This window comes from Haemorhous mexicanus, chromosome 28 (assembly GCF_027477595.1).
Source record: "Haemorhous mexicanus isolate bHaeMex1 chromosome 28, bHaeMex1.pri, whole genome shotgun sequence".
Classification (NCBI taxonomy): Eukaryota; Metazoa; Chordata; class Aves; order Passeriformes; family Fringillidae; genus Haemorhous; species Haemorhous mexicanus.
In genome coordinates, this window is record NC_082368.1 from 3077430 (window position 1) to 3092472 (window position 15043).

Consider the following 15043-nt stretch of genomic DNA (forward strand, 5'->3'; position numbering starts at 1 on the left):
ACACCCTCAGACAGATCCCTGTCTTCTGCTTGGAGTTCTGTCTGTCCAAGCTGTAAGGATTCTTTATTATCTTGGGGGCTTGGAACCCCAAAGGGGAAAAAGTCTCCTAGTTTTAGGAGAAAACTCACTTTTAAAACCAACCTCTGCTAATTGGACTGGATGTGTGCAACTGGTCTGGAGCACAGCTGAGCTGGCAGTTTGCATGTGAGCAATAAACTCAGCCCACATCCAATTTCCTTTTGAGCTCACAGCCCTCAAATCTGTAATTCTGGTTTGGGCAGCAGTGCCATCAGCCTGCATTTACTGAAAAACACCACAATTATTTTGAAGTATGTGTTATGTATAGACATGCAGAAAGATCTTGAATTTATTTGTGTTTCTCTGCAAGCAGGGGAAATATAAATTTTAATAGATATGTGGAGTGCAGATAGAATGGCACAGGCCAAGGGGTGTTCATGCAAATGATTTTTATGGGGGGTCTTTGGGGAAATGACAGCTGTGGTAAAAGTTATTTAGACCTGGCTCTTCAGGGAGACCTCACACACAAGTTTGGTGAAAGGCTGGTCTGGAAAATTTAAAAAAAAAAAAAAAACACCAAACCAAATCAAAACCACACACACACAAAAAAAACCCCAAAAAAATCAAAATAAAAACCCCCCAAAACAGAACAAAAAACTCCTAAGCAACCCCCAAAATAACCCCCATAAGTAAGAAGAAAATCATGCCCAAGAGATAACTGCAACTGATCTGGGTTTCTGTGGAGCTGTTCTGATTTTTGATATCTAGCTCTTAATACAGTATCTAAAGGACAATTCACCCAGATTGCATTTATGCAGTTTACAAAAAGATCTTCTATGTATGAAAGGCCAAAAAAGCCATCCTGATCAGCCAGAATAAACATATTTAGGAGTAATAACAGAAGGATTCCTCACTCTGAGTTACTGAGCAGTATACAGACATCCTTAACTCCAAGAAGCACATACATATAAAGGAGATATATATATATATATATACACACACACATATAAAGCACATATATAAAGGATATATAGGATATATATATAGATATATAGAGGATCTAGATAGATATATATACATATAGATGATATTTATGTAGGATGTAGATGTGAAAGAAATAAATGGAAGTGGAACAGGATAAATATATTGGAATTTTGTGGCAATATATTTGTTAAGGAAGAAAAGCAGTTGGAATAATGGTAAGGCAAATCAGAAAAGTTTAATTGGATCTGAGTTGTTGAGTCCATGTTGTTGGACTGGCCAAAGCTTGGTGGTTTGTGTCCTGAATTACAATATCTGGCAAGAAAAAAAATTGGGGTTTGTCTTTGATCCTCAGTTAAAGCAGACTGAGAAAATCCCTTCATAATTGGTTAACAGTTCATGGGGCTAAAACTGTTCTTGTAGCACAATCTGTGGGAACAACACAGGAGAAACATTTCCTGCAGAAAGAATGCTGAAGTTTAATTACTGCACATCACACAAGGGAGAATTTCAATTTTTAGGGCCCTGGGTTCAGGCAGTTACTAGGAGCTGGTAGTGGAATATTGCTGCTTTATTCCAATCTCTGCTGTGCCAGAGAACAGCAGAGGGGCCTCATTCTCATGATGGGGTAGGAGGAATGCTGCACATTTCTCAGCTCTTACCATCATGTACATTGCCATGCCAGGCAGTTTAATTAATAACTGTCACATCTTGTCATTTATCATCACCCAAACAGGAGGGAAGGACCCTTCCATGTGCATGCTGGACAAATAAATTAAAGTTTGCTCCCCCAGTCTCACGGGTTTGCTGCTGTCACTCACTTGTGTTGTCCTTCCTGCAGCTCAAGGAATTGCATCTTCTCTTGCTCCCAGGACTGGGCACTTATTTGTGTCCTGTAAAACAAAAATACATGCAAGCCTTGTGGATAAGCAACCAGTATTGCTGGGGAGAATTAAATTCTTGAGTTCACCAGAACACATTTAGCACTAGATTCTAAATGCTAAACCATTAGATTATTAGATTATTGAGGTCACCAGAAAACATTTAGCACTAGATTTTTAAATATAAAGCCATCATATTATTGACTTCATCAGAAAATATTTAGCACTAGATTTTAAATGTAAAACTATTAGATTATTAGATTATTGAGTTCACCAAAAAACATTTACCACTAGATTTTAAATATAATACCATTATATTAATGAGTTCACCAGAAAACATTAAGCATTCGAATTTAAATGTAAAACCACTAGGTTGTTAGATTATTGAGTTCACCAGAAAACATTTACAACTAGGTTTTAAATGTAAAAACATTAGATTTAGAGTTCACCAAAAAACATTTATCATTAGATTTTAAATGTTAAACCATTAGATTATTAGATTATTGAGTTCACCAAAAAGATTTACCACTAGATTTAAAATGTAAAACCATTAGATTATTAGATTATTGAGTTCACCAAAAAACATTTACCCCTGGATTTTAAATGTTAAACCATTAGATTTATTGAGCTTACCAGGAAACATTTAGCACTAGGTTTGAAATGCACTGCAAGGAACATTCTTCCATGAGCAAAGAAATGCAGGAACACCACAGTCAGCTAATGGTGTCAAAACCAGTTTTTTCACTGACTTTAAATGTCATCAGGGCAAGATCTGATTTTCATATCACAAAGCTAAATACTAATTAGTTCATGTAAGTAAATTGCTCATCTTTCTTTGGGATCACATGCAGCACATAGGAGCACTCTGGGTACTGTAGGAGATTTCGTTCCCAACAGTCAGGCCTAAAATCTTTCTCTCTGTGAATGCTCTGATTCTTAATGGCAATTTGCAGAGAAAACAAATTCCAGCTGAAATGAGAGAGGCAGAGTGATAAACTCCCAAACACAATGCATTTTTGGTAAATAAAGCTAAAAAGTTTATAAAATGTACTCATCATAGGGTGTAAAACTCAGAGTTGAAGGGTTTAGAATATAGTAATAAATATAGAGCAAGATGGAGGTTTTAGGGTGGAGGCTGGTCCTTCTTCTTCACCTTCTGCTCCTTCTCCTCCTTCTTCTGCTCCTTCTTCTACTTCTTCTTTTCTTTCTTCTTCTTCTTCTTCTTCTTCTTCTTCTTCTTCACCTTCTCCTCCATGGGTTTGGGTGGTTTTGTGTAATTAGATGTAAAAATCCACATTGTGGGACACGGGTGGTTGGTTATTGGGTTAAAAGAAAAAATAATTTAGGTGTCATTTCTTACTTGGACAGTTTATCCTTAAAAGGCTTTGTAGAGAGAGCTGGGGCTCCATTTTTAGTGTGTTGGAGTGAAGTGCTGCAGAACTCAGGGTTTGTGAGGCTGTAACATGGATAAGAGCTAACAAACATCTGAGTCAAACAAGGAATACCATCTCACACATTTTATCCTGATCTTGGCAGAGAAAAGAAGCAAAAGAACCAAAAGAAAAAAAGCAAAAGAAAGGAAGCAAAAGGATCCACAAGGCAGTGTGACCCTCTCAGGTGTCCCAGCTCTGTCCCTTAGGCTGGTGAGCTCCTGCAGCACTGGGGAATATGTTTCTTTCCAACTCTACACCAAAATTTCCTGAAGAGAAGACATGCTCAAACAGCAGCACACAGAGAACTGCAAACAAGAAAATCCTGCACCAGAGCTTGTGAGATGCTCTGGTCTGAAATGTCCCAGGGACCAAAAGCAGCAGGCATGAGATGGAGCAGAGGACAGAGACCTTTCCATGGCAGACCAAGGCTCAGGTGTCACAGAGCTGAGCTGTGAGTGCATTTTAATCAGGACATGTGGTAATTCTGGCCCCTTCTGGCTGCACTAAATTGCCCTGTTTGGCTGGAGCCAAGCTGAAATAGCACCTTGGGCATGCATCAGGAAATGACCTCAGAATATAGGAAGCCTCAGCCTCTAGGTGATAAGTAAGGGCCCAACAAATTAATCTCATCATCTGCATTCATCTTTGGGTGCTGCTCTGTGCCAGGCCACAGTGTGTGGGCTGCAGCCTATTTTTTTTCATTTGTCTAAGTTAAATTGGTAGTTTGAGTTACTATGATACAAATGTTCTATTCTGTGCTGTCTGCATGGCAGATTGTTCTTACTGAAATAGGAAGGATTGTCATGGCATATTTTACAGAGCTGTGGGCAAATGATTATCAGCCTTCTTTTGGCAATATGTCTTGGATTATACATTATATAAGTCTGTCATGGACATCCTCTGACTATTTTCCTTTAATGGCAAGTATTTTTATTAATAATTGTAAATTATTTATTATGCCATTCAGAATCCACTCACTTCTACAGACCAGCTCTGAATTGCATTCCTCACTGTATCATTAAGGCCTTTCACTTAGATATGATTCAAAAATCATATCTAAGTGAAATGGAAAAAAAGAGTTGCCTTAGACTCATGATTGGAACTTAGGTATGCTATTAAAAAAAAGAAAAATAAAAAAAAATAACCCATTACTTCATTTACTTCACAGAGAACAATCCACCCTCCATTTCTAAGAAATCCATTTCTTTTTCCAAAATATTTCAGTAAATTTTGCTGTTCTCAGAATGTGTCAGCAGCAGAAAGAACAGAATCATTACAACTCTCCTTTTTTCCATGACCCAAATCAGAAAAGTGACTACTGCAGACATAAGGAGGACAGGCAAACCTTTCTTTTGCCTGTATTCCATCTTTCTCCTGTTCATTTTAGAGACAGCACATGGAGGATTTGGGTGTTTTCTCCAAACCTATTATTTATTCTGAAAACTAAATGCTTTAAGGCACAGGAAGACCAGTTTGTGTGAAGAGTTTAAAACTCCTCAATAAATTTATAAATATGTGCTCAAGACACAAAGACCCCCCAAACTACTGTGAGAAACAATCCTGTTACTGCAATATCAGTCCTTAATGATTAATTTCTAATCTTTGGCAAATGATAAAAAAACAATAACCAGAGGAGAATATATGTAATAGAATTCATTTTCCAGCTCCTTTTCTTCACTCTGCAAACAGTAGCTAACAATGTATTTAATAACTCATCCCTGAATGGTGGGTGCACATGACAGATGTACCAAAAGTTAATTTTCTGTTTGTCTCTACTTTCTAGAAAAGGGGAAATTATTCTTCTTGGATGAAATCTAAGGCATGCCCAGATGGGAGTACAAGTGGTTTTTACAGGTATATTTGTATTGCAAAACTCGATTAATTTCATTTTTTCTGCCCTTTTTATTTGGTAATAGATTTTTACTCCACAAACCATTGAACCAAATGCCTCCCAAATAAGAACACCCTGCTGCTATAACCCATGGAAAGAGGCTTCCAGGGAAATAATAATAATATTAATAAAACTAAAAAACTAATAAAACTAAAAAATAAATAAAATAATAAAATAATAAAACTAGAGGTCCCAAGAGCTTTTATGTTTTACACCATGATGAAAACTGTACTTTGCTCTTATGTTTCTACCATGCGAAATAAGCAAAAATCCATTTAACACTAAATTTAACATTATTTTTCTGTCTACTGAAAATGATCTGCAGCTACTGGAGAGCATCAAGTGAGAAGCACAGGTATAGGGAAGCACATCTCAGAAAGTCTCAGGTACAATTGTCTCAGGGAGGCATGAAATGCACTGACACCAATGCAAAATGAAATCCATGACACTAATGTACAGCCATTGCTTGATTTGCTCAGCCTGTTGTCTTCCATCTACTCCTGCAGGTTTAATTCCTTTACTGCTCTTTATACTTCCAAACACTGTAATGTTTTTATAGTCTGGATTGACATTGTTTTTATTCCAATTTAATGACTCCATCCATTGCCAAAGAGCTTGAAGGAAGTGACACATCAGTATTCATTTATGGAATGTTTGCATCATGTTTGTTTAGTTTTTTTTACCCTTTTTATTTGCTAATAGATTTTTACTCCACAAACCATTGAACCAAATGCCTCCCAAATAAGAACACCCTGCTGCTATAACCCATGGAAGGAGGCTGCCAGGCAAAACTCTGTGGCAGATGACACAGAAAGGAAAAAAAAAGGAATTTTTTTGTGACAGAAGGCATTGCATGAGAGGCAGTTTGTGGGAGGATTCTTTCTGAAATATTCCTCAATATCTTCCTCCAGCAGTGAAAGCCAGAGTCTGTGTGTGTATAGCTCTGCTCTGGAAAACACAGAATTACCTCCTTGCAAACTGAGCTGGAGCCCTCAGCTGTGCCAGCTGCCCAAGAAGAAACATTAGCAGAGAGCAAATTCCTAAAGAGAAAGACATTGTGAAGAATTAACTCTGTTGGAAACCTAGGAGATGGGAAAATCTACTTTTACCTGTCAGAATTCATGCAAAACCCCAATCTCCCAGTTAGCTGAAGGCCTGGGACTGACTCCTGTGGGGAGAAGTAACTCTTGCTCCTGCAAACTCAGATCTAAAGTTGGTCAAGGTATGAGAACTTTTACAAATCAATCTTTTTTTCTTTGCTTCTGTGGTTAAAAGAAGTTTAACTAAAAGAACTTTAAACAAGGAAAATTCTTCATGTTCTAAAGGAAATTCAGTATGTTCATGCATGTTTGGATGGCTCAACAAATTGAAGCATAAAATGTTCACTGTTTCTGCACAAAGACACTCACTTAAAAGTTTAAAAAACCAATTAAAATCTATATAAACTAGTATTTAATCCATGAATCCCTGCAAGTGATACATAAACCCAACTGATTTATAGATGGCCTTCCAAAGTCAGTGTGATAATGAAGGGGGTGGTTATTCCATCTGTGAAAGCCCAGAGCTCTGTGGCACACAGAATTCTCCACTTTGGCTACGAGGCCAGAGACAAATGCATTTTTGCAAGGAAAGGGAGAGAAAAGGAGACAGAGGCTGATTGATTCATTAGCCTGTACAAAAACATTGAAATTGTCACTTCAATAACAACTGCAGCTATAGGGACTAGAATTCAAATATTAGGAAAAGAAATTGCCTTCCAGTTCTCTGGGCAAGGGAAGAATTCAGGTTTGGCTTGTGCCTGCTGCCCTTTTGGTGACACTCTGCTGAAATCCCCTGCACCAGCCTTGGACTGGTCTGGCTTGGTCACCTCCAGTTACCCCTGGGGTCACTGTGACATCCCAGAGATGTTCTAAAGGAAATTCAGTATGTTCATGCATGTTTGGATGGGCTAAACAAATTTCAGCATAAAATGTTCACTGTTTCTGCATAAAGATACTCACTTAAAAAAACAATTGAAGTGGCCCTGAAAATCTATACACACTAGGATTTAATCCATGATTTAATCCAATTCCCAAAGCTGGCTCCTTGCTCCAGGACCATGCTGGTAGAACATTCAGTTCTCTGCACAGTTCCTCCTGCTGGGTGTCTCCTGGGAGGGGACCAGGAGAGCCAGGGGCTGGGGACACACCCTCAGGGCTGTTCTCTGGAGTGACAGCCCAGCCAGTTTGGCTTCAGCCAAAATTCCTCTCTTCAAACCCTAATTGCTGTGCTGGCACAGCACTCAGAGTGGTTTTTCTAATTGTTTGTATTTATTTGCAAAGTCTCTACTGCACAGTGATAAATATAATTCCACTCATGGCTAATTCGATGCTTTTTTGGGGGTAGAAGGGAGAGTAATTTCATGGTAAACCATAATTACTAGCACAAGAAGTACCTTAATTGCCAATCCCATCTGAGGGAGTAGCTGAGGCTCCAATCAGCCTAATTAGAATTCTACTTGTTCATAATAAATAAGTGGTAATTCCTAATTGGACCTGGCCTACAGAATTCTAAAAGTGTGGATTTAATGTCAGTTTGTGTTTAATTTTGGCCATTTCCTACTTGCACTGGGCTGACAGTCCAGCACAGACCTGAGCAGAGCATCTGAGGCCTTAAAGTCTTCTCCTGCTGTTGGTTTCTAGGGGCAGAACACACAATTTAATAATGCAATTTATCACTGATATTGAGAGCTGAGCTCCTGAATATCCACTCCAGCTGTAGGTGTAACACATAGACACCTGTATGGTGGAAAGAGTGCAAAATCCTTTCAGCTTTCCCTGATCCTCACCTTTTCTGATGAAACCACACTCATTCAGAAGTTAAAAACTTATGTATGATTTGGGTCATTCATGGCTGGAAACCAGGGTTTCTGATTGCTGCCAAATAAAAAGAAATATTATTACAATATACTTGATAGGATGGCTGTTGGATTAATCCCTTTTCTGACTCAGAGATGGGATAACTGAGAGGTGTTTTAAAAACTTTTATTCCATTTTCAGTCTCAAGAGAAGGTGAGACAATACAGATGTTACAATTCACATCATCACAATCAAAAGCCAATTATTTCTTAATTACAATACACTAGAAGTGGTTTTTGGCCTATCAGCTTTTGCCACACCATGCTGTAAATGCCTTAAAGCCAATCATCTAAAATTGCCCCTCATGGCTCCTACTGCAGTGCATCTTTCACAGTTCTATTTCTCCTTCTAGCAAACTTGAAAAATTCTCTACAGATTCATTTCCCACACTTGGCTCCAGCTGTTTATCAAGTCTGTATTTAATCCCAAGCATAAATCCCATTGTGCCTGAAAGGAGAGAGCCAAATAGGTGTTTCTTATTTCTTATCAGTGAAACAGTTTTATAACTATGAATTTTGCAGCTTTTTATTAGCAAGGCACAAAATGGTTAACTATCTTTTGTTACAAGACTAAACTATCTAATTAAGAAAGGACACTTAGATTATTTTCCTTTTTAACTCAACAGCTGATCTTTTGAAGCTCATAAAGTGGACGTTTTGTCTAATTACAAAACATCATTTAAACTTGTGAAGAAGAAGGTGAAGAAGAAGGTGAAGAAGAACAGCTTGTCTCTACCTCTAAACTTCTATCTTGTTTTATATTTATTCCTATATTTTAAAACCTCAACCTTGAAGTTTTCAACTCTGTGATATTACACACTTCTAACTAACTACACACTCATCATCTCAGTGCTCTTAATTAATTTGGGAAGCTTGTTCTACAGCTGTAGGTTAAATGGAGTGTTCTCTTGTGGGTCTGTGCCTTTAAGCACAGACAATTTAAAATTCTCAGCATCCAGAATTCCAACAGGATATCTCCCACTCTTCTGCCCACATTTCACTGAGATATTCTTACAACACTATCAAGCAGAAACAAAGCATCATAAAATTATTTCTTCCATGGTTCCCCTTATTTTTTTTCCAAGAACTCATTGGTTGGTAATGGGAATATTATGTTAATCCTGTAAACACATTCTAACTTGTGGTTGATGCATGTCTGCAGCAGATTTGAGAATTACAATGTTACAGTAATAAAAATTTTAAAATTTTTCATTTCCAGTGAACCTTACCTGATCTTTACCACTAATGAGGAGCTGAAGATTTATTAAATATAGCACCATAAGTGCAGCAGCTTTTTATCTTAAAGATTCCCTAAAAAACATGGCTAAGGAGCAACTGTGGGAATCAGAAGAGAAATACTTTGGCATCACCCTGCTCTGGCAGGGCTCTGTCTAATGAGTCAGAGTCATGTTAATTGCAATTATTGGTGCAATGAAATGGGAACCACATTACATTGCATTTAAAAATGTACCAACAGAGGGAGATACTCCACTACAACAATTCATTCCTTCACAATTCCTTCTCTTTTCCTTCCTGGAAGAGAGAATTTCAACTGAACAGAACACACAACCTGACTGGCCAAGAGACAAATACCCAAATACCCAAATACCCAAGTACCCAAATATCCAAATGCCCAAGTACCCAAATACCCAAATATCCAAATACCCAAATATCCAAATGCCCAAGTACCCAAATACCCAAATATCCAAATACCCAAATATCCAAATGCCCAAGTACCCAAATACCCAAATATCCAAATACCCAAATATCCAAATGCCCAAGTACCCAAATACCCAAATATCCAAATACCCAAATATCCAAATACCCAAGTACCCAAATACCCAAGTACCCAAATACCCAAGTACCCAAATACCCAAATATCCAAATATCCAAATACCCAAATATCCAAATATCCAAATACCCAAAATACTCAAATATCCAAATACCCAAGTGCCCAAATACCCAAATATCCAAATGTCAAAATACCCAATTACATAAATACCAAAAATACCCAAAATACCCAAATGCCCAAATACCCAAGTGCCCAAATACCCAAATGCCCAAATACCCAAATATCCAAATACCCAAAATACTCAAATATCCAAATACCCAAGTGCCCAAATACCCAAGTGCCCAAATACCCAAATGCCCAAATACCCAAGTGCCCAAATACCCAAATATCCAAATGTCAAAATACCCAATTACATAAATACCCAAAATACCCAAAATACCCAAATGCCCAAATACCCAAGTGCCCAAATACCCAAATACCCAGATACCCAAATATCCAAATACCCAAGTGCCCAAATACCCAAATATCCAAATTCCCAAAAATCCCAGCCAAGCCCCACATGTCAGGCTGTTTCAATCTCTCATGGCCCCATATCCTCCTACCTATTGCAGTTACACTCAAACTTTCAGCAGCTCCTCTTTACTCCTTTTATTTTGATTTACTCTTTTATTTTTTGCCTTTTTCCCTTTTTTCCCCTTTTCTTCTTCTTCTTCTTCTTTTTTTTTTTTTTCCCAATTTTGAGTCCTTCAGAAATAAATAGAATTCCTTGGGGTTTTTTTAGATCAGCTTCTGTTCTCATAGCTTCTGGGCAAATACTTCCTTATTTGCTGGAGGGCTTAAGGCCCTGGGAACCCAGCAAGGGGCAAGTGGAGGAGCTGCTCCCACCCTTTCTTACCAAGCTAAAAATCACTTTTTCTATCAATCAAACCCTACATGAGGCCTCCTTCAACCTACAGGCTCCTCACCTTTGTGTTATGATCCTGCCAGTCACTGTCATGGCAACCACAGAGACCATTCCAGCTGAGGGAACTGCTGCTTTTTGGGGTAACCAGCTGCTTGGCACTATAAAAAAATAAAATATCCAATAGAAAAAAATTATTTGCCTTTTTTGGGGTTTTTTAGCATGCATGGAACTAAAAGGACTAGGACATGAAGATGGGAAAATCAATTTTTCTCCATCAACCATAGCTGTACCACCCTGAGTCAAGTTTGCCTCACTGTCTTTGAGCAACAAAGAACAGGAGGGAGTAAGTTAAATATATAGGAGTAATTATTTTTAGATAGATAGATAGATAGATAGATAGATATAGATATATATAGATAGATTAGATATAGATATAGATATAGATAGAGAGATATATAGAGATATATATACAGGACTATAAAATAAATAAATGAATATATATAAATATATATAAATAAACAGGAGTAATAATCTGTATGTATCTTAACAAGGGTATTAAATACATATATTAACAGGAGTAATAATAGATATATTAACAGGACCATAACATACATATAAAATTAAAAGGACTAATATATGTATTAACAGGACAATAATATATAAAATTAAAAGGAGTAATAATAGATATATTCACAGGAGTATAATATATAATATTAAAAGGAGTAATAATATATATATTATCAGGATTATTTTATATATATATTAACAGGAGTATAATATATCTATATAAACATGAGTATAAAATAGATATCTAGATATTAACAGGAGTAATAATATATATATTGACTGGAGTAATAATATATATATTAACTGGAGTATAATATATATATTTTTAAACAAGTAATAATATATATAAAATATATTTTAAATATAATTTAATATGAATATGAATATGAATATGAATATTAATATTAATATCTATATATAGTATAAGTTATAAGCATAAAATAAAAGCAAATAAGGAAAGAAGCACAAAACCAGGACTAGAGCCATGGAGAGGGGAACATGAATTCAGCCTTGGAGAGGGGAACATGAATTCAGCCTTGTCCCTGCACCCAAAGGCCACATCAGGCTCAGGGATTCTGAATGTGCCCCCACTCCTCAGCTTGCCCTTGTTTTATTGCAAAGAAAAGGCTCCAAAATTCTCTTTTTATAAATGCTGAGTTTGAATAAAACCCAGGATTTATTAAAATCCTGATTAATAAATGTATAAATATCTATATTTGAAATTTATAATTTTTATAAGTGTATAAATTTATATATATATATATATAAATTTAAATTACTACATTTTATTTTTATGTATATATGTATATATATTTTTATATATACATTTTAAGTGAATACATTTATAAAATTTAAATTTTCTATTTTGTACATGTTATAAATGTATAAAAACCCTTTTTCTAACTCCTGTCTGAGCCATGATTTGCCTTTTCCTTTGCCCTTAGCTGCAGGGTGGGGTGTCTGACCTGGTGTTGGCTCTGCACTCCAGCTCTGGCCTTTCCTACAGGAATTGCTCCAGCTGGGAATTTATTCATTAATATATTAATTATTTATTAATTTATTTCTTTATCCCTGTGCTCAGGTGAGGGCTTCTTTCACACCCGGGGTTCCTGGCTGGTTTTTCTTTCTGGAAGCATCCTCAGTTCTCAACTGCCCACGAGGGCTGGGAAGCAAATCCTGTGGAAAAGGAGACAGAGAATCCATGGAAATTCACCAAGAAGTGAACAGGTGATGCAGTTCTGGGGTGTTTTAAAATTATTTTTTATGTAAACCAAAAGAATAATGGAGACCCTTGATAAAGTAGCTTTATACTTTTAGCCTATTTTTGTTTATTTGTTTGTTTATTTATTTCTTTTATTTCTTTATTTCGAAGTGGAAGGAGGGGAGGGGAAGGCACCATTTTATTTAAACCTCAGCCACAACGTGGAGGTTTTTTCTTTACCCAGAACTGCAGGAAGACATCTCCACCTCGTGGTGTGAAAACAAATTCTGAATTACTATTTCATGCAAAGGCAGCAGGCTAAAACAACTTCTGGAAATTGTTTTCCAAAGCCAGCTGTGCTGGTGAGCAGCACACTCACCCAAAAATTCAGGGAGGAAAAAGGTTTTATTGGCTACATATAAAGCAAGGAGTTTATATACAAATATATATAAATATTACATATATATTATATAATAATATATATTACATATATATTATATATATGTGGGTGTGTGTGTGTATATGTATATATAAATATATGTATGTATGTATTAAATATAATCTATAGTATATATTGTAATTATAATAAATAATTATTTATTATTATTTATATATTATTATTTAATATATTGTATAATTATAATAAATCATTATATATAATTATTACGCTATTATTTATATATTATATATTACTGTTTATATATTATATAAACATAATATATTATATCTAATTATTTAGACATTATTTTTTATATATTTTATAGTATATATTATATGTTGTATATTATATATATTATAAGATATACATTATATATTTTATATTATATATCATATATCATATGGTATATATTACATATATTATATAATATATAATATATAATATATAATATAATATATATTCTATATTATATATTATATAGATAATAGATAATAGATAATATATTATATAATACATTATATATTATATATTATATTTATATATTATATATTATATATTATACATTATATATTATATATTATAGATTGTATATTATATATTATATATTATATATTATATATTATATATTATATATTGTATATTATATATTGTATATTGTATATTGACAGATTATGGACTTTGGACCTGGTTAAAACAAGAGATTTGATACCAGGAGGCCTTGGCCAGACCAAACAGAACTTTGGCCATTAAATCAAGATTGCAAGAAGATCAAATCAAACAGATTTACCAGGAAAAGCAAATTACATCAGACTCCTGCAAGCAAGAGATGTTTAAAATGTGTAAGTTTGGTGATGTGATGGTTAAGCCAATAATTGTAGAACATTAGTAGCCTCCCTAAAATAGTATATAAGAATGGTACTCCACAATAAATTTGGATTGATTTATCCAAGTGAATCCCACCACACCAGCCCTGCCTCTCTCTCTCTCTCTCTCCATTGCTGACAGGAGCCAGCACAGAGCCCCAGCTGTCACCAGCAGGCACAGCCTGCATCCCTCAGGCCTTTATTCCAGGACAACTGACAGGCTGCTGAGTGTAAATTCACTTTTCACAGGGTAAATTCACTTTTTTATGAAATCAGTGCTCCAAGCCCAGTGGAACTGGTGCAGTGAAATGGGAACCACAGTTACAGCACATTTTAAAATGTACCAATAGAGGGAGATACTCCACCACAACAATTCATTCCTTCACAATTCCTTTTTTCCTTCCTGGAGAAATGAATTTAAACTGAACAGAAAGAAGTCGTTGTTGTTCTAGTTCTAAGGTGTAATATAACACAATGTGTTCTGTGCTTTCAGCAGAATTCCCTAAAAAACAAGCAACTGGCTCAACTTTAATTACCAGACAGGATCACATAAGACACCTTGAATATTGGAATTTACTCAGATCTCTTCAAACATTCTGTGATTACACAATAATAACAACTTAACTAATGCTTTTATCATCTAGGAAAAAAAAAAAAATTCCATTACAGTCATTCAACAGAGGAATGAATTCTGGCTCCTCTAAAAATCCTTTACAAAATTTTCATTTCTTTTAACCTTTAATTTTAATGTACTTTAATTTTGCCTTTAACTAGCTCTACTGAAGTATTGAAGGCAAAGGGTGGTCTCAAGAGAAGTAGTGCAGACCTCTTGGCACTGAAGAAATTGAGAAGTTTATCACTACAAATGTATTTATTAGGATCTCCAGGAACAGATGGGATTCTTAATACAACAGAATCTCAAAATGAAAATGTTGCATTCTGCTCTGCCTCAAAATATAGATTTGTTAATCCATATCCACAAAAAATGGTTTTCAAAAGCTGAGTGTTCTGCTCCTCTCTGTTCCTTGCCATGATTCCTGTTTCTTTGATGTACCTGATGAAAAGAACAGAGGAGTTTTGCAATCTGCCAAAAGCTGAGCTAATTTTGTATTTTTCAAACTATTGGCCAGCGAGTCAAACTCTTTGACTGTTCCTTTGCTGATCTCAGTGAATATTC